Source organism: Scyliorhinus canicula, chromosome 3, assembly GCF_902713615.1.
Source record: "Scyliorhinus canicula chromosome 3, sScyCan1.1, whole genome shotgun sequence".
Lineage (NCBI taxonomy): Eukaryota > Metazoa > Chordata > Chondrichthyes > Carcharhiniformes > Scyliorhinidae > Scyliorhinus > Scyliorhinus canicula.
In genome coordinates, this window is record NC_052148.1 from 155,781,105 (window position 1) to 155,807,237 (window position 26,133).

The 26,133-nt window shown below is 48.0% G+C and overlaps 2 long non-coding RNA genes across 2 annotated transcripts in view; one reads left to right on the top strand and one right to left on the bottom strand.

The window, feature by feature from the left end:
- Positions 1-26,133, bottom strand: part of LOC119963033 — a 137,637-nt gene that overhangs the window by 45,013 nt on the left and 66,491 nt on the right. The window lies entirely within an intron of this gene.
- Positions 11,092-26,133, top strand: part of LOC119963032 — an 86,474-nt gene continuing 71,432 nt past the window's right edge. The window contains exons 1-2 of the long non-coding RNA XR_005460007.1: positions 11,092-11,741; positions 20,912-21,075. This is a non-coding gene — a long non-coding RNA (uncharacterized LOC119963032). The remainder of the gene's footprint in view (positions 11,742-20,911; positions 21,076-26,133) is intronic.

Below are 26,133 nucleotides of genomic sequence, written 5' to 3' on the forward strand. Positions count from 1 at the left end.
AACACCCTTGTTTTTTTTATGTTGATCTTGACTTGGGAAGGAAAAATACCACCACATGGAGCCGGCAACTGACAAACCCCTGATTTAATGTCTTATGTGAAGGAAGGTACCTAAAAATGCCGCACACTCCCTCATTACACAGCAAAAGAATAACAGTGGAACTCACATTTACTAACTCAGTAATACACAAGAAAACCCCTTCACCTTTCTGCCCTCTGGAAACAAAATTGCATCTTATAAATGAAGCCATCAGCGCTCACAGAATTACTCTGACTTCTATCAGGCATTTGTGTGAATATTTTGATGAGCAGAATCAGCCATTGGTAACTTGTGATTAAGAAGATGCATCAGCAGATCAGTAAGATACAACAGATACACTCGTAATTCCAGAAGAATTTCTGGTGCATTGAGACAAAAACAAAGAGATTGATGGCAGTGACTGAGAATGCCGGGTTAAATAACTGTTTATGGCATGAATAGTAATGGAGATTACTAATACAATGCATCAAAGCATCACGAGTATGAAATGCATAAATCCTCATGTATTTAAACATTTGAAATATTAGAACTTGGTGCACATTTTTGTTTGAACTTTATAAAACACGTCCACCTGATTACTAACTGAATGCAAACATAGATCACATTTTTCTGTAATTAGGTGGCAATATCAGTGTAAAATTCAATCTTATTTTGTGTGATGGATAAAGGTTGCTATAGTAACAGTGACAATTAGATCAGCAGGATTCTTTATTGCTTTACTCCCTTGGGGTCAGAATGGACAGGTTGCTACGAGGAATCTTGCATAATGATTTTGTTCCACCAATAAAATATGCAATGATAAAATTGGAAAAATGACACAGCCTCGAAAATTGAGCAGACACTTTCTGGAGTTTCAGCATGCCATGGGAACAAAGATCCTTTAATGTGAAACAGATAAATGAATATGAGACTTGCTTTCTTTAAATAGGAACTGTTTACGACAGATATTTTTTTTAAATTAAGGTTGCTTTTGTGTATTTTAGCTTGTCTTTGTAAAATAAAGAAGTGCGTACAAAATTAAATTACACAGAATCAGTGAGTCATATTTATAAGATGTAAGTTAGCGGCTATAGCTGATAATATTTTTGAATGTCTGTGAATTATACATGTGCACATGGGGCTTTTGTCTCTGCAGCAGAGCACTGACACCTACAAAACCCATCATATAACCAACTAGACAATTTGATTTTGAAAGATCATATATAATATATCAGCTTTGTGGTGTTAACAATTTATTGAATTATTGTGATTGTAAATTAACCTTCTCTAAAACCTACTAAAGGATATGATGTGTTTCTTTGTAGCATCTGAATGAACTGATTCAAAGAAATGTAAAGTTTAATTTGATGCAATAATGGATGTACATTGCAGGGCAAACAGCAACAGAAATTTGCACTATTTATGAAGCAAGTTCAGGGAAAGCTACAACAGGATATTGGCTTTGTGGTAATCATTAAAGTGAGCCGCAGACTATCATTTAAAGAAGCTTGCTGAGAGGCATGTCTGAAAGAATAAAGGCGACGACTTGTGGTGGTGGCCATGGAGTGAGTGGTGACACATAAGGTGTCTCCGGCCTGAGGACTGATTCTTTGGCCCTTCTTGCCCGTTCTTACGGGGGTGGTGTAGGTGGGAAAGTGGTAATATTGAAGAACTAGGATTTCTCCTCCGGTGGGTGATGTCGACAAGTTACCAAATGTGGAGTGTGTCGAGTAAGATGCATCCTTCAGACTGGTCCGTCGTTGCACGCGCAGTGGTCGATGGAGCAGTTGGTCAAGTTCCTTTCAGCTAAATTTTAAAAGCAAAGGCTGGCGGTCACTGAGGACTTGGCGAGAGTGGCAGAGCCAATTCGGGCTGCCCTGGAGAGGGTGGAACAGTGGCTGGAGCAGCAGATGGCATCGCTCCAAAAGTTGGAGGAGATGGTTGCTGACCACAAGGATCAAATTGCCTCTTCAGAGGCAGAAATGTTGATGATGTCGGAGGGGCAAAAATAAGCTGCAGGCTAAGATCGACAATCTGGAGAACCGCTCAAGAAAGCAGAACTTGAGGATCGAGCACCATGGAATATGTGGCTGAGATGTTTGAGCAGTTGGTGGAGGAGGGTGGTCTTCAACTGTCCTCCTGAAGTGGACCAAGCCCATCAATCGCTGAGGAAGAAGCAGAAAGCTGGGGAACAAGGCTGCTTTGTTTAGGAACAAAGTGAGTTTTGGCAACATGTCACTCACCACCTTGACTTGGAAATATATCCCTGCTCCTTCACTGTCACTGGGGCAACATCCTGGAACTCCCTCCCTAACAGCACAGTGGGTGTACCTACACCTCAAGGACTGCGGCGGTTCAAGGAGGCAACTTGCCACCATCTTCTGAAGGGCAACCAGGGATGGGCAATCAATGATGTCCTAACCAGCGATGCCCAAATCCGGCAAATGAAATAAAAAATAAATTCTTTAAAGTTAAAAAAATATAACCGACTCGCTTGTGAGTCACACATGGGGAAGAGAGCATAATTTTGACATACCAGAGGAGGCAAGCAACTTTATAATGGACTATGGACGGGAGGACATTTGACGTTTCTGTGTGGGTTCACCTGCACAGTTGAGCTGTGGCTTTGTACTCAGTGTGGGGGGTTGTTTGATTTTGTTAGCCGTTGTGTTCGGTTCACTTTGTACTGTGAATGTCAAGTTTTGTAGTTTTTAATATCTGCCACTCTGCGTATGGGGTGCAGGTATTGGGGGCATTAAAACATTTGTTGGGTATGGTGGGGAGCAGGTGGGGGGGGGGGGCAGCGGATGAGGTGGTGTGGGGATGAAGGAGTTTGGAGGTGTAAGATTAAAGCAGGGTGGGGTGCAGTATGTGGGTCTTTCTGTAAACAAACTTTTCAGCCTCAAGTAGGGGTTGCCCTGCTGGCAGAATTGCTGGTTAATGGCAGTGAAGTTGAGGGGGGGGTGGGGGTGGGGGGGGGGGGGGGGTTGCGTAGCTGGCTATTTGGGGGGAGAGCTGGGTTGAACTCGACATGTAGGGTTTGTCGAGGGGATAGAGAAGTCTTGGGTCTTGGTTCCACCTGGAAGGTAGATTTGCAGAGTTGGGGGAACTGGTAGAGAAGTTTCAGCGGCCAAGAGGGAACCAGTTCCGGTACTTGCAGATTAGGAGTTTTGTGAAAAAGGAGCTTGTTTTCTTTGCTTTTCATTTGGGTTGGGAGAGTGAGCCTGAGACGGTAGGGTTTTCTGTACTTGGATGCGGAAAAGGCATCTGATCGGATTGAGTGGGAGTACTTTTCGATGTACTGGGGCAATTTGGGATACTTTGTTCACACAGGGGAACAAAGCAGATATGTCTAATTTCCCTGTTGCTTTTTGCATTGACAATTGAACCACTGCCGATGTGCTTCGAGCATTGAAGGAGTGGAGGGGAATAGAGAGAGAGGGTGTGGAACATCGAGTGTCTCTACATGCGGACAATTTGCTGTTATATGTGATGGACCTGGTTTCTAGTATGAGTAGGATTATGGAGATGCTGGGGTAAATTAAATGTGGGGAAAAATTAGGTGTTCCTAGTCAGTTCCCGGGTACAAGGCAAGGGCCTGGAGGCAGTTCGGTAGGTCAGGTCGTGTTTTCGGTATCTGGGAATATGGGCAGCGATAGTTGGCCTCTGAAACGAAAGAGAAAATGCTGGAAAATCTTAGCAAGTCTGGCAGCATCTGTAGGGAGAGAAAAGAACTAACGTTTCGAGTCCGATGACTCTTTGTCAAAGCTACAGTTAGCCTCTGTTGCACAAGTTGAATGTGGCCAACTTGGGAGAGAGATAGCCCGGAAGATAATCCTGTTGGGGTGATGGGGTCTGGAACCACCAAAGGCAACTGGGTGGGCCAGTGATATGGCAGAATTCCGACATTTGGAAAAGATCACATTTGCCATTAGGAGGTCAGGGAGGGCGGGGGGGTGGGGGGGGGGGGGGGTTTCTACCCACGGTGGAGGCTCTTCATCTCCTTCTTTAAGAGTTGGTAAGCATCAGCGGGTGAGGGGGGGGCAAAGGCGGTTTGTTTTGTTTGGTATAATAGCTATAAGGCAGGGCATGTGGGGTGAACTGGTGGTGGGGAGGGGTTTCATATTGTTGGATGGAGTGTTGTGTTTTGTATATGAAATGAAAATGTCCTGAATAAAAATATTTTTATAAAAGAAAGGAAAGAGGCTAGTGTACTACAGACACACTTACTCTTTAATGACATGAGGATAGGGTGGAAATCTACAAGTGTTCAGAATAATTTCAAAGGTGTAGCACTATTATTTTTTCAGGAAATATTGAATTACCTGTTGGATTCTCCACCTCTCGCCGCCAGTAGCGGAGTTCCCGATGCGGCAGAGAATCCAGCGACGAGGAAAAAACAGGATTGGCGCCCGTTCGATACTGTGGTTCCCTGCCTGCGGCGGCATTGATGTTCCCACCGTGCACCAGCGGGAGGATGCAATTGGGTCAAATTGATCCATATTCATCCTATTAACAGGCTGGGCGTAGTTAGTGCCACAGCTGATTACTTGAAAACCACTCAAGCATGAAGGTAAATAACATTAAACAATCCACACAGCTGGCTGTGTGTGCCAGCTATCAATCACAGCCTAGTGAGATCAATCTAATATAGATATGAATGAAAGGCTTACAGATCAACGGTCTGAGAGGGTTAAAACACAGCTGACTGTTTTTCTCTTTCCAGGAATTGGCAGCTGATGCTTCCTCTGCCTGAGCCAGCAGGTGTATTGTACAGGTGAGTTTTAAAGCAGTGATTCTTTTCGCTGGCTGTGTCTGGACTGCACTCTAGGTTCCACTCAGTGGTCTCTTTTATTGAGGGCTTCCAGGCAGCAGTCTATCTTATGGGGAGCTTTCAGGCATGGGGCTCTGTAATGGGGGGAGGATGGTGGTCTCTGGTGGTGGTCTCTGTAATGGGAGATCTCTGGCGGGGATCTGTTATGGGGGGGTCTCTGGTGGGGATCACTGGGTGAGGGAGTCACCCTCGTACTGTGGGATGACACAGAAAATCCCATAGTGGTGGGGTGGAATTGCTTTGTGGGGGTGTGGGGGGGAGGGTAGGGCCGGCTGCCAGACCTTGCTATTGGGCCACTCAGTGATTCCACATAATCGCCACATGCATAAATGTGCATGGCAAGGGAGGGTGAATTATCTCTGGATCTGCACACCCAGCGCGAACACAAATCTGAGACAATTCATCTCCGGATTCTCCGTTTCTGAGACAAAGCGCTGTATTCTCTGATTACCGACACCGAAATCGCATTCGGCGATTGGTCAGAGAATCCGTTTTGACGCCGTAATCAGAAGCTCTGTCCCCTCCAAAATGGCGTCATCGGTGAGTGCGCCGCATGCCATTGGGGCGGCCTCAGGACTTCACCTGAAAGCCCTCCCCCAAAGCTCCACCCCCCCCCCCCCCCCCCCCTCATGGGCCGATTTCCAACAGCGTGGATCACTTGTGGTCTGAGGTTCTGTCAACCTCACCTGGCGGCTGCGGACCATGTCCAGCGCCACCACAGTTGGGGGCGGGAGCCATTCCGCTGGCTGGGGGTAGCGCTTTGGTGGGGGCTGGGCGGACTGGTGGGGGTGGGGGGATCCGGGGGTGGCGAAGGGGGTTAGCAGGATGGGTCCATGTGCGGCCAGCGCCATGTTGCACAGCGCGACTTTCCCGACAGAAAAATCGGCACCACACCTGCACCAATTCCGATACCATTAATGGCCCAGCACCGCCGCCACATGGAACACAATCAATTCCACTAAAAACGGTGCGAGATTCGCTGAACCCATGATTGACACTCAGGAGATTGACAAGCCACAGCCGCACATAAATGATCCATCTCCCCATACGCACCGTCCTCACCAACAAGATGGCTGCAAGGAGATCAGAGCCACGGTTCACCGACGCCGAGCTGGAGACCCTCCTGAACGCGGTGGAGGAGAGGCACATGACCTTATATCCCGGCCTGGGAGGAAGGCCGCCAGGCACCGCCGTACGCAATGCCTGGGCACAGGTGTCAGAGGCAATCAGCGCCGTGGGAAACGTGGTGCGGACTGGCATCCTGTGCAAGAACAAACTCCATAACCTCCTCAGGGTGAGTAGGCAGCGCTGTGCCCTTGACACCAATCCCAGTCCCCCCACACAGACGTAGACCGCCCCTTCCTAATCCCCGGGGGCGGCCGGATCCCCACCCTGCCCCACATGCCAGCACCCATGCCAGCCATCATGGTCAGGTGCCATAGGCCACTGAGGCCACCATCTATCCAACTCCTGGGCTGCATGCGTCAGACCGTCTAAACGTTTTGTTGTACGTGTGTGTCCCCCGCCTCCCCTGCCCCCCCCCAAAGGAAAAGGCCACCCACAACACCGGGTGCGGTAGAAGACCAGAGGGGGTCCACCAGACCTACCACCCCTCACGGTGGCTGAGCAGAGGGCACTGGACGTGGTCGGTGGCCCAGGGGAACAGGAGGTCGCCGAGGTGGAGTGCGGCCATGACCGAACAAGTGAGACCCCGCGGAGTTGTGGTTCCCCATGACATGTATGTCGAGACCCCTCCCTCACCCACACACCCCCCCCACACCACCTTCACCCTACACCACCAACCGCCCCCCCCAATCCCCACCCCCACTCTTCCCGGGCCCGCTGTCAAATCATACATGTCGGCTTGTGTCTTGTAGGACCTGCCGGAAGTCGATCCGGCGGCCCCTGCCCCCAGCCAGTCTCAGAGCTGGTGCCCCCCGGACAGCCGGGCACTGGTGGGAGATTACCCGGCCCCACCCCCAACCCTCTCCACCCCAACCCCCTCACACCCTGTGCCCACCTCTGACTCCCCAAGGTTTCGATGGGACCATGTGATGGAATGGCCAGCTCGCAGGCAGGGATCACCCAGGCGGATGGTGGAAAGTGCTACCACGGGCAGGGGTCAGACGTTATCTAATGAAGCGGAGCAGCAGAGCTCATTGCAGAGCGGGTTGTCATCATCCTGCATCCCATGGACCAGACCCGCTGTTACTGCCAATCCAGGACCCGCATCCCGTAGTGAGGCAGGAATGTATCCGGAGGGGATTGCAGGTATGGAGCGGGGGCTGGTGCAGGGAGAGTGGCCACGAGAGGGGCTGATCGGCCAGGTGGGGGGGTGGAGGTGGTGCCGTGTGCCTGGGACTGGATGATCGTGCTGCCATTGGCTTGTCCCCTGAGTTAACGAACTTGGGGCGATTAGAGTGTCCAGTGCTGGCTGGCCCAGGCGCACACATTGTGCAGCCTCCTGTGCTTTCCCGGGCCCTGTGCCCTGCCAACCCTGGCCCTCCCTGCATCTTCGTCGCCGGTGTAGCCACCTGGGTTGGCCACTTCCCGACTTTAAAATGGAGATTCGCTAAGAACGCAGGGAAAAATGGACAGGTACAGGGAAGCAAGCAGAATGCAAAATCTCCTGTCTTGCAGAAACCCAGACAGCTCTGAAACTGACGACCATCTGCATATTGATGAGCGATCCCCGGGAACAATAGCAACAGTTAAGATAATCGAGGCAAAGCCAGACTCCTCGGCGCCAGCAGGAGCCAAAACAAAAGAAGCCAACGGACACTTAGGAACCGCCCAGCGATCAGGGAACAGCCCCAGTATTGGGGAAATCAAACCAATCGATTTGAACATGGTCCAATCAATTGGAACCAGGTACGGGGTCTGCCCAAAAGGGCACAAAGCCCCTGGGGACTATAAATTAGAGTCCCCAAGTTCAATTCGGCCTTCTTGGCAGGGTCTCTCAGCAGCTCGAAACAACTCTTGACCGTGACCTGCCTCGCAGCTGCACCAACAAGTAAGTGTCCAGTCAACGCACGCTATGAGATAGGCGCTCCTAACCTTAGTCTATACCAGCTGGAAGCCTGCAGACTCAGGATCGAATGAGAGGCCATTTGTTCCCTGACCTAGTGGGTCCCTCTTCCAAAGCTAAGTATTGGCCTGTTAGTGTTAGAAATAGTCTAGTTCTGTAGTATTTTATGCATGAGTAACGATTGACTGTGTATATAATAAATGTGTTTTGATTTGAACCTTACAAACTGGTGTATTGAGTTATTGATCAGCACTTGAACTTGAACCTCGTGGTGGTATCAGAAAGATACCTGGCGACTCTAGAGCAAGGTAATAAAACAGAGCAAATTAAGTGTAAAGCACACTTAGCAAAACGAGCAACACCGGACAAGGCCTGGCACTCATCTCCCTCCTCCAGCATGTCACCCTTCTGCTGCGCAATGTTGTGGAGGACTCAGCAGGCCACCGCGATGTGGGAGATCCTCCTAGCGCCATACTGGAGAGCCCCTCCAGAGCAGTCCAGGCACCTGAACTGCTTCTTCAGGACGCCCCGGCACCACTGGATCTTGGCCCTGGTCACGGCATGGGCGTCATTGTAGCGGGTCTCCACATTAGTCTGTGGCCTCCAAATAGGCGTCATCAGTCGTGACTACAGCAGATAACTCTTGTCGCCCAAGAGCTAACCCTTCACCCACGGGAGCACCTCAAAGGTGTCAGAAACAGTCGAGTGTGCCAGGATGTAGGAGTCGTGCACACAGCACGGGTATCGGGTATAGATGTGCATCTCGTGGTCACATGCTAGCTGCATGTTCATGGAGTGGAACCCCTTTCAGTTTGTGAAGACCACCCCCTCATGCGCCAGTGCTCATAGATGGACAAGATTCCTGTTGATCACCCCCTGAACGTGGGGCATCCTGGCAATGGCAGCGTACCCTGCTGCCCAGGCATCCTGGTTGGCCCGGTCCCCATTGAACTTAGTGGGCGGCACAGTAGCACAGTGGTTAGTACTGTTGCTTCACAGCTCCAGGGTCCCAAGTTTGATTCCCAGCCTGGGTCACTGCCTGTCTGGAGTCTGCACGTTCTCCCCGTGTCTGCGTGAGTTTCCTCCGGGTGCTCCGGTTTCCTCCCACAAGTCCCGAAAGACGTGCTTGTTAGCTAATTTGAACATTATGAATTTTCCTCTGTGTACCCGAACAGGCGCCGTAGTGTGGCGACTTGAGGGTTTTCACAGTAACTTCATTGCAGTGTTAATGTAAACCTACTTGTGACAATAAAGATCATTATTATATATTGTGCCGAGCGGGCATACAGTTTCTCTGTGACGGCGCGGATGCACCTGTACATCGAGGTCTGCAAGATCCCAAACAGGTCTCCATTCGGCACCTGAAAGGACCCCGTGGCGAAAAAGTGCAGGGCGACCGTCACCTTGGCGGCCCCCGGGAGCACGTGTCCTCCCCAGAGGTCACCAGAGCAGTAAAGTATCAGAAGAAAGCACCAATAAATAATTGGTCCATGTGCAAAAAGGCATGTGATGAATAAAAGGAGGAGAAAATACTTGCATTTGTATAGGGCCTTTCATGCCCACAGGATACCCCAAAGAACTTTACAGCGAACAAAGTACTTTTGAATTGTCATCACTGTTATAATGTAGAAAATACAACAGCCAGTTTGCACCCAGAAAGCTCCCACAAACAATGTGATAGTGAGCTGACCATTTGGTTTTTGCTGATGTTGATTGAGAAATGAATATTGACCAGGACACCGGGGATAATCTCTCTGCTCTTCTTTAAACTAGTGCCATGGAATCTTTTACAGCCACCCGAGAAAATAGACAGAGTCTCAGTTTAACAGCTTACCCAAAAAACATCACTCCGCAGCGCAACACCAAAGAATCAGTCTAGATTTTTGTGCTCAAGTCTCTAGAGTTTCAGTTCTACAAATTTCTGATTCAGGAGACAAGAGTGCGCCCTCTGAGCCACAGCTCAATCGTGGAACAATTTAAGTTGCCACGGCTGTGATCAAACATTCTGCATTCCACAGCTGAAGAGTCACATCAAAGAGTGAGCATTTTAGACCAGGTCAGACCAAGCAATACTGAATCTAATAAAACATTCCCTGCAAGCCACACGCCATCCTGACTTGAAAATATATCACTGTTCCTTCACGGTCACTGAATCAAAATCCTGGATCTTCCTTCCGAACAGCACTGGGGGTGTACCGACACCATATGCAGCAGTTCGAGAAAGGCTTCACCACCACCATCTCAAGGGGCAATTAGGGATGGGCAACAATTGGCCTCGTCTTGACAGTGATGTCAACATCCCAGGAAATATATTTTTAAAATTTCAGCATATGAATTTTAATGCAGAAATGAATCACATAGAAAGGCTTCTTGTCCGAGGATAAGATTAATACTTGAAATTGTTGGAGTCTTTCACGTACAAATGTATTTTCCTGCTGTGAATCCTGTCTAGTTCTATATTTATACAATGCATTTTTTCGTGTTACATTTTGCATTATTCATTCTATATTGGATTTGAATATCATTAAATTTGTTTTAAAATCTCTACTTCAAAAGAATCAACCAGTTAAGAGTAAATCTTTTTTCAAGTTCAGGCTCCTTGAAGTCCTGGTAACAAATCAGAATAAATATAAAATATGCCTGACTGTTCCTTTAGATTAGAACATAAAGCAGTATGCCATGAACAAAAATACATCAAAACAGTCGCCAAATATAAGAAAATCTATTTTAAGATGCTTGTGTGAAAGGCAATTGACCAATTGTGCGACTTTCTCTAGTTTTGTTCCATTTCTTTATTGCCTCGCAGGACTAATTGTTTGACACTTCCCCACCCCCCACCCCCTACCAGGGTACCCTACCAACCAGTGTTGTGCACCAGCAGTTTAGATGCACACTGCACATCATTTTTCAACCATTTAAATTAATGGACAGAAAATTATACACTCCCAGCAGGCCAAGCTCCCCCATAAGGAGCACAAAGTCAGAAAATTTTTCCCAGCTGCTCTTCTCTATTTTTTTGTGAGCAGATATTCCTGTAATCTATAAATCAGGTCCACCTTTAGTATCTACCATTCTCACATGAGACTGGTAGTGTAACTAAATCCAATAATGGGATTACTATAAGTCGCATGTTGTTAATTCTTCCTACATGTGCATCTGCTCAGCCAGATTAGAATTCTAAATCATACCAGACAAGATATGATCACAGGAAATGCTGTTGAGTCGTTGAGAGGGAAGGTAGCATATTAAATAAAACTAAATTGTAAAATCCCCATGAACAGGTCAACTGCAATGAAAGGAAAAGGAGAACAGTCTAGGAATTTAAAATGTTACAGGTACTACAGTATTCCTTTATCTGGGTGTATTACAGCAGCTGTTGTGTATTTATGTTTGGTCTAAGTTGGAACAAAGTCACTTTAAGAGTTTGATCACATGATGTACTGATGACATCATCAGCCGTTTGGGCGGGCTAATAGTCAGTCTAGTCTTGCAGCCTGTAGAGTAAACATCTTTCCAATAAAGTTTTTGTTTATTTGTAAATTCGTGGTCTGCAAACTATTGTTTGAAAATACCGCAAAGAAAACTGGTGACGAGGTGGTTGTTCCACACTGCACTCGAAAAAGAACTGCAGAAATACGGTGGGTGGAGTAAGAAAAATCGTCAATCCATGCAGCAGCCATCCAAGAATGATTAAGAAGATAAAAACATTGTTATGCTGAAGCTGGCAACAGAGGGGTACCGAATAATAGCAGCAACCATCGAAGGGATCAAAATTTAAACAAAGATTCTGGTGAAAACAGCATCAAAAGAAGCTTGCCACGTGCTGTGCCCAGAAAGTTCCAGAACAGTGCGCCCTCTATTGTAAGTATCAAGTAAAATAACAAATGCCCTGCAACAACTAATTAAGACCTCAGGGAGTATTACAATACCCCTTGCAAAACTCAGAAAGGAACATGTTGAACTCAGGATTATCTTATTTGAAAGGAACAAAAAAGAAGCAAGGTAGTATCAAAATCTTCATGGCACAATTGTGCTGAGGCAAACCTTCCCATAATAAAATGGCACAAGTTTTTGGCACCAAGGGACTGTATGATGAAAGAGCCAAGCATTGCGGTTCATATACTGAAAGATTTAAACACTTTATCCAAAAATATTGGCAGACATTGGTAATCCCTATTTTCCTGAGCATGATTGGGGGAGGGGAACCATTCAACCTCCTGCAAAGTCTGGTGCAACTAGGAAAACCAGGCTCGTAAACTTGTGGTGAGATTGTGGAGATATTGAACAAAGAACAAAGAACAAAGAAAAGTACAGCACAGGAACAGGCCCTTCGGCCCTCCAAGCCTGTGCCGACCATGCTGCCCGTCTAAACTAAAATCTTATGCACTTCCGGTGTCCATATCCCTCTATTCCCATCCTACTCATGTATTTGGCAAGATGCCCCTTAAACGTTACTATCGTCCCTGCTTCCACCACATCCTCCGGCAGCGAGTTCCAGGCAACCACTACTCTCTGTGTAAAAAACTTGCCTCGTACATCTCCTCTAAACCTTGCCCCTCGCACCTTAAACCTATGCCCCCTAGTAATTGACCCCTCTACCCTGGGAAAAAGCCTATCCACTCCGTCTATGCCCCTCATAATTTTGTAGACAAAATTGCGGGGCTATTTTTAACCGGCAATCTAACTGGTCATTGGCGAGAAATCAAGGGCGCAATTCTCCGCTGCCCACAACGGGTCGGAGAATAGCGGGAGGGCCTTCCCGACAATTTTCCCGCCCTCCCGCTATTCTCCACCCCCCCCCCCCCACCCCCCCCCCCCCCACGGCCGCCCCACGACACGGATCGCTGCTCGCCGTTTTTTACGGCGAACAGCGATTCTCCCCAGGCCGATGGGCCGAGTTCCCAGGCCTTTACGGCCGTTTTCACGAACGCAAACACACCTGCTCTCACCGTTCGTGAAAACGGCCGCAAAGTGATGTCCCGGACAACCATGGCACCAATTGGCACGGCCGCACCACGGCCGTGCCAAGGGTGGCATGGGCCTGCGATCGGTGGGCACCGATCGTGGGCAGCGGGTCCGATACCCGCGCACTATTTGTTCCTCCGCCGCCCCGCAGGATCAGTACGCGGGGCAGCTGAGGGGCATGACGGCCCGCGAATACGCGTGATGACGTCATCTGCGCATGTGCGGGTTGGAGCCGTCCAACCCGCGCATGCACGGCTGACATCATCGTGCGCGTCGGCCGCCGTGATGCTTGGCGCGCGGGCTTAGCGACGGTCGCTAAGCCCGCGATGCCGTGCTTCACGGGGCCGCGCTGCTAGCCCCGCCCGGGGGGGAGAATCGGGTCACGGGAGGGGGCGCAGAGGCTGCTGTGAAACACGGCCAGTTTCACGGCAGCCTTTAGGACTCTCCGCATGTGTGGAGAATCGCGCCCTAAAGGTTCCATAATCATTATCAAAAAGATGGTGAATCAATTACACAATTCGTAGCAACTTTAAAAAGAAATTAGCGAAATACTGTGAATTTGGAGATTTCTTAAACGTCACCATTTGAGAGAGACCCATGTGTGGGCTAAGAAGGGAAACTACCCAGAAAAGGCTGTTAACAGGAGAGAGCTCAGGCCTAAAGAAGGCTTTAGAAGTCGTGGCGCACGCCAGTGTCAACGGGTCCTGGCCCAGAGATTCAGCGGCCCTCAGGGGTCCAGCATGATGCCGGAGTGCTGTGCGCTGCTACGGCGTCGAAAGCCGGCCCTGCAATGCAGGCGCGGGTCTGCGCATGGCGCAACGGCCATCTCCACGCTGATGCATGCGCTTGGTGGCCGTCTCCGCACCGGCACATGCAGATGGTGGCCGTTTGCGCACCGGCACCACGCAACATGCGGTGCCCTACAGCAAGCCTGCATGGAAGGAGATGGCCAGGCGCCGTGGATGCCCCCCCCCCCCCAGAGTCTGATCCCCCCACCCCCCACCAGGGCGGCCACTGCGGCCGCGGGTCTGGGAGGCAGAGAATACCCTTGGGCCATCCACCCAGGTGACTTCAGGAGTATCCCACCCATCCAAATCTCCTGTTCCTGTGACCACATCAGCTCCAGCTCCACAGGCCAAGGAGGGTGTTACTGCCACACAGCAGGACACCGAAGCAGGCCAAGTACCCAGATCTTGGCCCTCCACAGATCGCCCACTAAGGTCATCACAGATAACAGGCGTGGCAGTCAGCAGGCTGTATCCACCTCCACTGAGGTTGTTGGAGATGCACCAAGACATGGTGCCAGGATAAGAAAGGTTGAAAAGTTGTAGTTACATGTCGTGGGCATGGGTGTTGATCACTTGTACATAACGTTCACTTCAGTAAATAAACTCCCACTCATCTCACCCTTTCTATGTATCCTTATTACGACGAGCTGTGTTCCTGTCAGTCTGAAGTGAAAATGAAGATAAAGGCAGGGTGCTTAGTCCAAGGTTTCATCCCTGTGCTTTGTGCAACCTTCCCAGCACAATAATAGAGCACCTTCACAGAAACTGAACACATCAGTCATGCCCATAACTCATTGGGAATTATAATGTCTGCTGGAATGTACTAGGCTAGCATCACAGAGTTCAGTCATTCTTCCCTGCGCTCTCTCTGGACCTTTGAGGTGCGGCTGGCCCTTCATCCCATCAGCTATGTCACCGGTGACACTGTGGTCCTCAAAAGTTCAACTCACAAAAGGTACCATTGGGTTCTGGAGAAGTTAAAATTTCCACCGTGCATCGCCATGATTTGACTCTAGTCATTGATAGCAAGCCTGCTTCCATCAGCCAGTCAGGAGTCAGACATTCACAGAATCTCTGTGAGGATCAATGCACTGTCCCCACTGAAAGTCGTCATCATCCTCTTCCAATGTAAGGACTATAGGAAATCGCTGCATCCACATGACAGGGGCCTTGTCACAGAGGTTGTGTGTGTTGCAATGCTCACAGAAGCCATGTAAAGATAATGGGATGTCCTCACTGGATCCCCTCATCACCTAAGAATTAAGCACAGTCTAGCAGGATACGTTTGATATAGTCACAGACCAGTTAAACAATCAGCGAATTGAAGCCCTTGTGGGTCACATAGTTCACAGCTTGATGCCCAGATCTGAGTACCAGATGAGTGCAGTTGATGGCACCCTATACTTGTGGAAAACCAGATAATCCATGCAAATCCCAGTGCTCTTGCTTCCTGGCATTCCTGATCCCGGTTGAAATTGATGAACTTGTACGTGGAGGCTTGCAAAATCCCACAGAGGTTACCAGTGGAACCCTGGAAGAGTCCACTGGCATAAAAATTGGGCACCGCAATAAGTTTCAGCGACACAGGCAGTGGGTGCCCAACAGCAGGCGGCAGATGTGACCAATCAGCTCCCTGGATGAGTAGTCTTCGGCAACACTGATTCTCAAAGCTCTGAAGGCTGTCGTCTGTCGACCCTGGGTCTAGCGAGTTGCCTTTGAGCAATGGTTCTCTGGGGTTCATCCTCTGTGTTCGGAGCAGGCACTGACACCCTTCCTCTTGATGGTTCTGCTCCTGCCTTTGGCAAGCCAAGGCCTCCTTTGATATCTTCTTCTCTCTTGCCTATGAGTGAAAAGTATGACAGCGAGATCACCAGGCTCCATGATCCTGACCGTTTCCTCACTGTCGTATCAAAGAGACTTGACGATTAGCATCTGTCTGCTAAGGACCACTTTTTGTCCATTCAGCTGCCCCTCAAAACCTACTGACTCATATTCTGGTCACAACATTGATGCTCACTCCTCCGTTCACATGCTAGTTGGGCAAGGCTCCATCCCACCCCCATCCCACATCACAATACTTAGGGGTGACTGCTTTGGACACTCGTCTGCATCCTGAGCTCACATCTCAGGCGAAGGCATTGTCCAGAGTTTCACTCCAAGGCTTTGTGCTCAGCTTGGCCCATGGGGACCACCTGTCAATAGACACTTCAGCATGATTAGGTGCTCTATCCTCGGCCAGTGTGCCTTGTCCACATTTCTAAGGGGATATTGCCACTTACTCAGTCCGGCAATGGTACAACCACACCATAGCAATCATTGAATTTGGAAGTTAAATGCAGAGGAATAATCAGTGGTACTCTCACACACAAACTGCCGCTTGAGTGGGTATAATTGCTTGACTAGGCTGACTCCAAACATGTCACCTGAGCTTAAGCTAAACGTCCACAGTGTGTTCATTTTTGAAATGTTTTTTCATTTACCCTGCCTTTGTTTTAATCCATGCTCCAGAAACCACTCCCCCTACTCCCAACCTTGATTGCATGGCACCATTAGTCCTTGCTGATCCTCCACCCCTCACCAAACTGCACTGAAGCCTGTGCACCGCGCTTCCCTTCCATTTGCTCCCTTCAACCCGACACTGAAACCCATGCCCCAGGCTTCCCTTCCCTCCCTTTACCCCTGTATGGAAGCTGCCAACTGCCTTGGTAATTTTTAAGATAGAATTGTTTTTCGGAAGGAGTTTTAAACTGCTGGTTGAAACTGGATCAGAATCTCAGGGAAAGAACCAGGCCCATTTAAGTGAGAATACAGTGTGCTGAGCCACGCCCCTCAAAGGGGTTTTGGTTTATTGGATTTTGATATTGAATAGGAACAGCTAAAGGGGGGATTCATTAACTGTTATATACATAGATTAGTGTAGCTGTTGTGTTGTCTTTATGTTTGTAATTGACAAAAAAAATTTGGTGCGTTTATATATATATATATATATATACATTCGTGCAATAAACCTTGTTTTGATTAAAGTGTCTAGGAAGTCTGATGAATCACATCTGAAGTAAAGGTGTGCTCATACTTGCCAAATTCAACATAAAGGTTATAGGTCAGGTGAGCTTCATAATACACTGAGGAGTTTATAAGCCTGGCCAATAACACTAATGCCAAAGTTTTCTACATCTTGGATGTGAAGTGCGGGTTCTGGCAAATCTCATTGGATGAAGAATCCTCAAAGCTCACTACATTCATTATCGATGACATTCTGTCTGGGATTGTACAGTGCAAGAACATGATGCAGGTCTTTGTTTAGTCCTCTGACCAATGGTATCTGACCATACAGTTAAAGTTCAACCCTGATAAATGCAGATTCAGGCTCAATTAGGTTCCTTACGTGGATCATTTGTTCACAGCTGATGGCGTGATGCCAGATCCAGACAAGGCAACAGCTATATGACAGATGGCCATTCCCGAGGGCCAGCATGCTTTGCAGCGCTTCCTTGGTATGGCGAATTATCTTTCCAAGTTCATTCCCTCCTACAATGAGATCACCAAACCTCTCCATCAGCTCCTCCACCGAGATGTCGAATGGTGTTGGCAGGAGCACTATACGGTTGCGCTCAACAAACTCAAGCGGGCACTCTCAGCCCGTCCGGTGCTAAAATACTTTGATGTTCGGGAACCTATACTCCTATCAGCAGATGCCTATCAGCGTGGATTTAGCACAGTCTGCATCCAGAATGGCAGACCAGTGACCTTTACATCAAGAGCCTCAATGATACTGAGACTCATTATGCCCAGATCAAGAAGGAACTCTTTTTCTTCGTCTTTGCTTGTCATAAATTTCATGATTTCATATATGATCGTCCCATAAGTGTTGAAACTGATCATCAGCCACACATTACTACTTTTAAAAAGCTTCTTTACACTGCATTTGTACAACTGCAGCACATGCTGCTCAGGCTGCAGCGCTACAACCTTTGTATTGCCTATAAACCCAGTACGGAGCTGAACTTTGCTGATGCCCTTTCCAAAGCCTTCTTACCCACCACTGACCAGGCAGACCATGTGGAGATCATTGACATCACGACTATGGAGCGGCTTTGCTCTCATCAAATCCACGAACGTATTGATACACTACAGGTGAATTTCACCTGTCGGCACCTCCATGATGTCATTATAAAGGCTAGCCTGAGTCATCAAAGACGTTTTCCCACCTGCTCCACACATTCTTCTCCATGTGAGAGGAGTTAACCGTACAAGACGGACTGATACAGCATAGCCAGCGATTCGTCATCTCCACCTCTCTGCAGACGTACTATACCCAGTAACTACACCAACAGCACCCAGGGCTACAAGCAACCAGATACAGGACAAAGAAATCCCTATACTGGTCCTCAATGTATGCAGATATGGAGAGGGAAGTATCCAGGTGTGCACCATGTCACTCACTCAAGACGCATCAAGCCAAAGAGCAACTGCACCTACTTGAGGACCTGGGCCTCTCATGATCACCTATGGTGTCTGATATAAGACCATAAGACATAGGAGTAGAATTAGGCCATTCAGCCCATTGAGGCTGCTCTGCCACTCAATCATGGCTGGTATTTTCTCATCCCCATTCTCCTGCCTTCTCCCCATAACGACTGATCCCCCAGAACCTATCTATCTTTGTCGAAAAGTACTCTCAGTGATTTGGCCTCCACAGCCTTCTGCGGCAAAGAGTTCCACAGATTCACCACCCTCTGGCTGAAGAAATTTCTCCTCATCTCTGTTTTAAAGGATTGTCCCTTTAGTCTGAGGCTGTGGCTTCGGGTTTTAGTTTTTTCTACTAGTGGAAACATCCTTTCAGAATCCACTCTATCCAGGCCTCGCATTATCCTGTAAGTTTCAATGAAAAAATCCCTCATCCTTCTGAACTCCAATGACTATAGACCCAGAGTCCTCAAACGTTCCTCATACGACAAGCTCTTTATTCCAGGGATCATTCTTGGGAATCTTCTCTGGACCCTTTCCAAGGCCAGAGCATCCTTCCTTAGATACGGGGCCAAAAACTGCTCACAATACTCCAAATGGGGTCTGACTAGAGCCTTATACAGCCTCTGAGTATATCTTTGAATGGAATGGTAAACAGAACTTGGTCCTTGTTGGTTAGTTCGAAATTGAGCACTTGCCAGACATGAAGAACAACAGTCATAATCTCACGATCAAGCTCAAGAGCCAATTCGCCCGCCACTCATGGCATCCCTCATAGGATAGTGATGGACAACACTCAACAGTTTATCTCCAGGGAGTTCAGGGACTTTGCACACACTTGGAGCAGATGCGTAATCCCCTGTACCCAGTGTCCATGGCCTGGCAGTAACGGACTGTATATTAAGCCAAGCACCTACTTGAGAAATGTGCCTGAGACCACATAGATGTCTACGCTGCATCCTCAGCCTGCAAAATGCGGCCAAGACAAGTTTACCCTTGTCAGCACGGCGACTGTTCTCCAGATGCACCCTGACCACGATTCCTATTGCCAAGACCTCTTTCATGAAATCGTTGTCATCAGGATGGTAAATATTATGGACAAGCCAAAGGTCCGTTACTAAATAATCTTTCATTCATTGCTATGGTTGATTTAGATTTTTAATAACTGACAGTCAAATTCAAAATAATTTGTTGTCATGCATTGACTGAATAAATCACACCTTCCATGTTCATTTGAAGTTATCTTGGCTCCTTTCCACAAGCCTGTAGTTCAAAAGTCAGTTTTAACTGACCGTACAGTGTATCGAAATATGATTGGTTCAAGGATCTGGAGCTGTAGTCAGTTTTGATTTTAACACTACTCAAACACTAACTGGATTCAGAACAACAGCCGCTAACTAAAACCAGATATGGGTCTCAATCTTTCCACCCCTTTGTCTCATCCTCCTTATTTTAAACATTCCTTAAACTCTGCACCTTGAATAAACTATTATTCACCCATCCAAATAACTCCTCTGTCGGCTTAAGCTTGAACTTTACTTTCAGGGCGCAGCCAAAGTCGGTGCAGGACAAGTGAATATGAAGCCCGCACCTGCCTGAGATCGTGTGGTTAACCTGATATTACACTGAGTGGCCAATTAAAGCCCAACCAGCATGTAACATGCCTGCCAGTTGGGCTCATGCTGAGCAGGGTTGGGAACACGTCAGATGCCAGGTCCAATGAGGACTTAGGGATAAAGGGTTTAAATTCTGTGAAGGCAGCTCTGTACAGGCTGCCAGGAGTGGTGGGGAGGCTGAGAGCACAGTGTGTCTTAAGACCATTAACTTTACTGTTGTCCAGCAATGGCATCAGCAGCAGGAGGTTATGGAAAGCGGGTGGGCTAAGTGCCCCTGTTTCACAGAGGAGTGCCTGTCTGTCCTAGTGCAGGAGGTCAGTGTCAGACACAATAATCTAATGCCCAGGGAAGGCAGGAGAAGGCCACTGTTGCTCGTTGTGTTCTCTCTTTAATTGGTTCTGTTTATGATGGTTAATATGGTTGCCTTCCTCAATTCTAATTACATTTGCTCAAGAGTAGGCAGGTATCATTTGATACCGCCACAATGTTCAAAACCGAATACTGATCAAAGACTCGATACACCAGTTAGTAAGTTCGAAAACAATGCTCATTTATTTACACACACAGTCAAATATACTCATGCACAAACTCTACCAACTAAACTATCACTACTACTAAAACCTATACTTAGCTTCAGGCGCCCACTCAGCCAGAGGAACAATGGCCGTTGTCCGGTTCTGAGGCTGCTGGGGTTGAGCTAGTACGGAATAGCAGCTAAGATCGTCTGTCTCATACCGTGCGTTGACTTTGGACTTACTTGTTCTGGTGCAGCTGCTAGGTAGGTCTCTCCTCGCTGAGAGCCAAGGCCAAAAGAGAGAGTCTCTCTTGGGGGATCCTTCTTATACCCAAAAGGGGCTTTGCACGCTTTTGGGCGGGCCTTGAACTTGGCCCCAATTAATTGGACCGCATCTTGATCATTCCTATCGATTTCCTCCAATAAAGGGGTGGGTGCCCTGATTGCTGGGCGGGCCCTAGGTGGCCGTTGGCCTGCTTTGTTCTAGTCTCCTCTGGCGCCAGAGTGTCTGCCTTAGTATCGTTTTCTTAAATGTCACCTTTTTGTCCCCGGATATGGCTCATTAGTATGGTAATGGCTTTGCAGTATCGGTCTTCTCTGGGAGCTACAGCTCCAATCAACAGACAACCCTTGCACCTGCTTGCTTCTCAGTATTCTCCATTTTCCCTGCATTCTTTGCAGAGTGTCCATTTTGTAATCGGGACGTGGCCATCCCAGATGGCTACACCGCCCACCAAACAAAGAAGGCCCGGATGGAGATAGCTACTCAGGTCAGTGGGCATGGTGTGTGCCACACCTGGCTTCGGTGCCATAACAGGTTCAATGATCTTCTACAGTTGGCAAAGGTAAGTGTTGAAATGGCATGGGGCTGTGAAGAGGTGTCCGCTCCCCTGTGCACTCAGGGGTCTGAGTGTGTATGCCCTTCGGCCTTGGATTCCTGCTGTGCTAACTGAGCCAATGCCTTTCCTCTTTCAGGTCTGTGCCTGGAACGCTGCCTGTGCTTAGCTTGCCTCCTCTCCCTCCTTCCCCTCTCTTCCTCTTCAGAGGAAGGGGAGGTGGTGGCATAGTGGTATTGTCATTAGCCTAGTAAACTAGAGACCCCGGGTAATGTTCTGTGGTCCTGGGTTCAAATCCCACCACGTTTCATGGTGAAATTTGAATTCAATAAAAATCTGGAATTAAAAGTATAATGATGAGCATGTAACCACTGCCGATTGTTATAAAAACCCATCTGGTTCACTAATGTCCTTCAGGGAAGGAAATCTACCATCCTTACCCGGTCTGTCCTACTTATGACTCCAGTCCTACACAGCGATTCAAGGGCAATTAGGGATGGGTAAAAACGCTGGTCCAGCAAACGACGCCCACATCCCAAGAACGAATAAGAAAAAAAAGGTCTCATAAATAGGATACACTATCCACATTGGATAAGGTGCAAAGGACCAATGAGGAAACACTGTGCTCCAATCCTTTGGAAAACCTTCCAGAGAAGTCCAGAAATGCTGAAAGTGCCAAACAATAACTAGGAAACTCAAGCTAAATTCTATACTGGCACAGGTGCGAAATCTAATACAGAGAAACTGCTGATGCTCTCGGGGCCTTTCACCCCACCCTCAGATGAGGAAATTAAAAAAATGTGATGTGCCCATCCATTGTGCCTGTACGATTTATCACACAGGCAGTGTGAAATAGCTGGCAATGGGACTTTTAATGGTCATAATTGACCCTTTAATTGCCGGTGTGCCTGCTGATCTTCAAATCGTGGGAATGCGCGCTGTCGTCGAGATGTGTTCTCTCATGATTTAACGCACTTCCATGTCAGGCACACGTCTGCCCCAGCCACATAAAATTCTGACTTAGTGTCAATTGTTCTCTAATTGTTCTCCTGTGCAGTGCTTTTAGCCTCTGGAAAATAGCTGGGACAGCAGCAATGAGAGATACTCATTCTTCAGTCTTTGATTAGGTCTCACTTGTAAGTACAACTAATGTTTCCAGCCATCAGGCAGAAAACTGACCAGTCTAAGCATCACCCACATTGTATAGAAGCATAAATCTAAGTGGTGGATTTAACTTTCAACTTGAGGCTCACATGTAAAGTTGCTTTTTTATACATTGACCTCCGGTTACACCCAATGAAAATACGAGTGGCCAATTTTACACTCAACAGCTGAGTTGCAGATCGAGCATATAAGCCCCTCCAAACTACACAGACGAGTTTCCAACATATGGAATATGTACAAGGTTAAATAAATGTTGCAGATTAAACGGTATTTGCAATCATCACCATTTATACTCAGCGTGCCAAATAAAACATTCCTATTTACAGAAATATGTTACAACACATGCATCAAATGTGCACATTTACTGCAGAAAGCATCACATCAAGCAGCAAAACAGATGACGTGGAAAGTACTATGAGTTAAATAGGAAGCAGCTGGCACTGACAACAAGAAGCAGCAATTTCACTTAATAACTGGATCAGCACATTTTTTGCATGCCAAGAGTAACCTTTGTTTCAGTTTGGAAGGGAGGCTAAAGCCAAGGGAGGGCAAATTAATGGCTGTAACTTACCAGCTGTTTACATGTGTGGCCCATGACTTCACCTTGAAGTCATTAGATTAACATTCATTAGATGGTTTCAACATGGACACTTAAGCGAAAATAAGTTCTAAATATAACATTGTGAACTATGATACAAAGAAATATTTTTTTTTAATGATTTTTATTTTGGTATACAAAACAAATATAATTGTGAACAAACAGTGGGAGTTAAAAAAAAGAATATAAGTAAAACTAGAACAAGGGGCAGCACGGTAGCATGGTGGTCAGCATAAATGCTTCACAGCTCCAGGGTTCCAGGTTCGGTTCCCAGCTGGGTCACTGTCTGTGCGGAGTCTGCACGTCCTCCCCGTGTGTGCGTGGGTTTCCTCCGGGTGCTCCGGTTTCCTCCCGCAGTCCAAAGATGTGCGGGTTAGGTGGATTGGCCATGCTAAATTGCCCGTAGTGTCCTAAAAAGTAAGGTTAAGGGGGGGTTGTTGGGTTACGGTTATAGGGTGGATATGTGGGTTTGAGTAGGGTGATCATTGCTCGGCACAACATCGAGGGCCGAAGGGCTTGTTCTGTGCTGTACTGTTCTATGTTCTATGTTCTATTTACACATAGATCGGCTTCGACCATTTAAAAATAATAATAGCTTATTGTCACAAGTAGACGTTAATGAAGTTACTGTGAAAAGCCCCTAGTCGCCACATTCCGGCGCCTGTTCGGGGAGGCCGGTACGGGAATTGAACCCGCGCTGCTGACCTTGTTCTGCATTACAAGCCAGCTATTTAACCCACTGTGCTAAACCAGCCTCTATTTACATAAATACATCACAGTTTCCCCTTTTCTTTTATTCCCTCCTTATAGTGACTGTTGTCCCCTACATTTACTTCCCACCAGTTGTCCCTTTGCTTTTCCTACCTTTGTTTCAGGTTGTTGCACCTACCCCCACCCCCACCCCTTGTGTCTCCTGCTTCTCTTATCATAGAATCATACAATCATAGTCATAGACATAGAGTCATAGAATCATAGAATCATAGAATCAAAGAGTCATAGAATCAAAGAATCATAGAATCATTGAATCATAGTCATAGAGTCATAGAATCATAGAGTCATAGAATCTACAGTGCAGAAGGAGGCTATTCGGCCCATCGAGTCTGTACCGGCACTTGGAAAGAGCACCCCACTCAAGTCCACACCTCCACCCTATCCCTATAACCCAATAACCCCACCCAAGCTTTTTTTGGACACTAAGGGGCAATTCAACATGGCCAATCCACCTAACCTGCACATCTTTGGATGTGGGAGGAAACCGGAGCACCCAGAGGAGACCCACGTAAACACAGGGAGAACGTGCGGACTCTGCACAGACAGTGACCCAAGCCGGGAATCAAACCAGAACCCTGGAGCTGTGTAGCAACTGTGCTAACCACTGTGCTACCGTGCTTCTCTTGTTGAGCTTTGTTGAGTTCCATGATCCCCTGGCCCATAACCGCCCCCCCCTCCCCCTTACTGTGTCATAGCTACTCTCCCCTATTCTTTGGCTCCCTAGTTGTTGGCTACAATCAGGTCTTGGAACAACCGAGTGAATGGCTGCCATGTTTTGTGGAAGCCCTCTTCCGACCCCTGGATGGCGAATTTAATTTTCTTCATTTGGAGAAATTCCGATAGGTCGGACAGCCAGTCTGCAGCTGTGGATGGTGCTGCTGACCGCCAGCCAAACAGGATTCCAAGGCAGCCGATCAGGGAGGCAAAGGCAAGGGCATCGGCCCTCCTCCCCAGGAATAGATCTGGCTGGTCTGAAACCCCGAAGATCGCCACTCTCGGGCATGGCTCCACCCTCACCCCCACCACTTTGGACATTGCCTCAAAAAAGGCTGTCCAGAACCCAACAACAAGACCAGAACATGTGAGCGTGGCTGACCCGGCCTCCTTGGCACCGTTAACATCTGTCCTCACCTCCAGGAAGAACCTACTCATTTGGGTTCAGGTTAAGTGGGCTCTATGTACCACCTTTAACTGTATTAGGCTTAGCCTTGTGAGGTAGAGTTGACCCTGTCCAGTTCATCACTCCAGAGTTCCCATCCTATTTCAAATCCCAGCTCCTCCTTCCACTTCTCCCTCGTCTCATCCAGTTGGATGTTGGCCCCCCTTAGCAGTTGCCCATACATGTCATCACAGTTCCCTTTCCCTAGGATGTCCACGTCCAGCAGGTCCTCAAGCAGTGATTGTTGTGGTGGTCGTGAGTATGTCCTTGTTTCCGTTCATAAGAAGTTTTTGATTTGTAGGTACTTACGTTTGTTTCCCCCCCCATCAGCTAGAATCTTCCTGTCAGCTCTTCGAGCGTTATCAGCCTGTTGTTGGTGTAGAAATCCCTAACTTTCAGCATCCTCCCAACCTGTCTCCACCTTTTGAACATGGCATCCATAGTCACCGGCGTGAACCTGTGGCTGTTGCAGATGGGGGCCTTGTCGGACATTTCCGTTAGCCCGAAATGCTGTCACAGTTGGTTCCACAACCAGTGTTGCTACCACTACTGGGCTCATTGAATATTTATTAGGTGGGCATGGGAGTGCCGCTGTGGCTCGGGCCTGGAGGGAGGTAACTCTGCAGGATTCCTCCTCCATAAGCACCCACTCGGCTTCTGACTTCTTTATCCGCCCCTTTACTCTCTCAGTGGTAATATTGCAGGTTTGGGAGGGCAGTACTCTCTTTGGGATCCTTGCATTCGTCCCCCTTCCTCCATACAAACACCATAATCAGTTTATCCAGTGAGTTGATATGGCCTTGGGGATAGAGATCGGGATAGATCTAAACAGGAAGAGGAACCTGGGCAGTACTTTCGTTTTGATTGTCTACACCCTCCCCGACAGGGAGGGTGGGAGTGTGTTCCGTCTCTTCAGGTCCTTATTAACTTCCTCCATTAGGCTGATCATATTCCACTTGTTGACCCCTGTCCAGTCATGAACGATTTAGATCCCCAGGTAGCGGAATTTATGTTGGGCCATTGTGTTTAAATGGCAGCCCCTGCAGCTCTGACCCTCCTCCTTGAGGCTTTACCGGGAAGATCTCACAATTGCTCAAGTTAAGTTTGTAGCCCGAGAAGGTTCCAAATTCTTTCAAGAGCGCCAGGATTCCTTCCATGCTCCTTCGTGGGTCTCTTGGAGGCACGCTATGTCGGCTTTCACGTTTTTCAGGTGGGTGAAGACTCTGAATCTTTTCACTGGGCCGTTAAGTCCCCTGACTTCCAGGAGACTATCCTGGTGGGGTTTTTTAGTCCCCCCCCCACTCCTGTGGGATCACCCATATTTTCCTGGTGGACGCACCCTTGCACTCCGGGGTTTCCCTTTGTTAGGGGACCA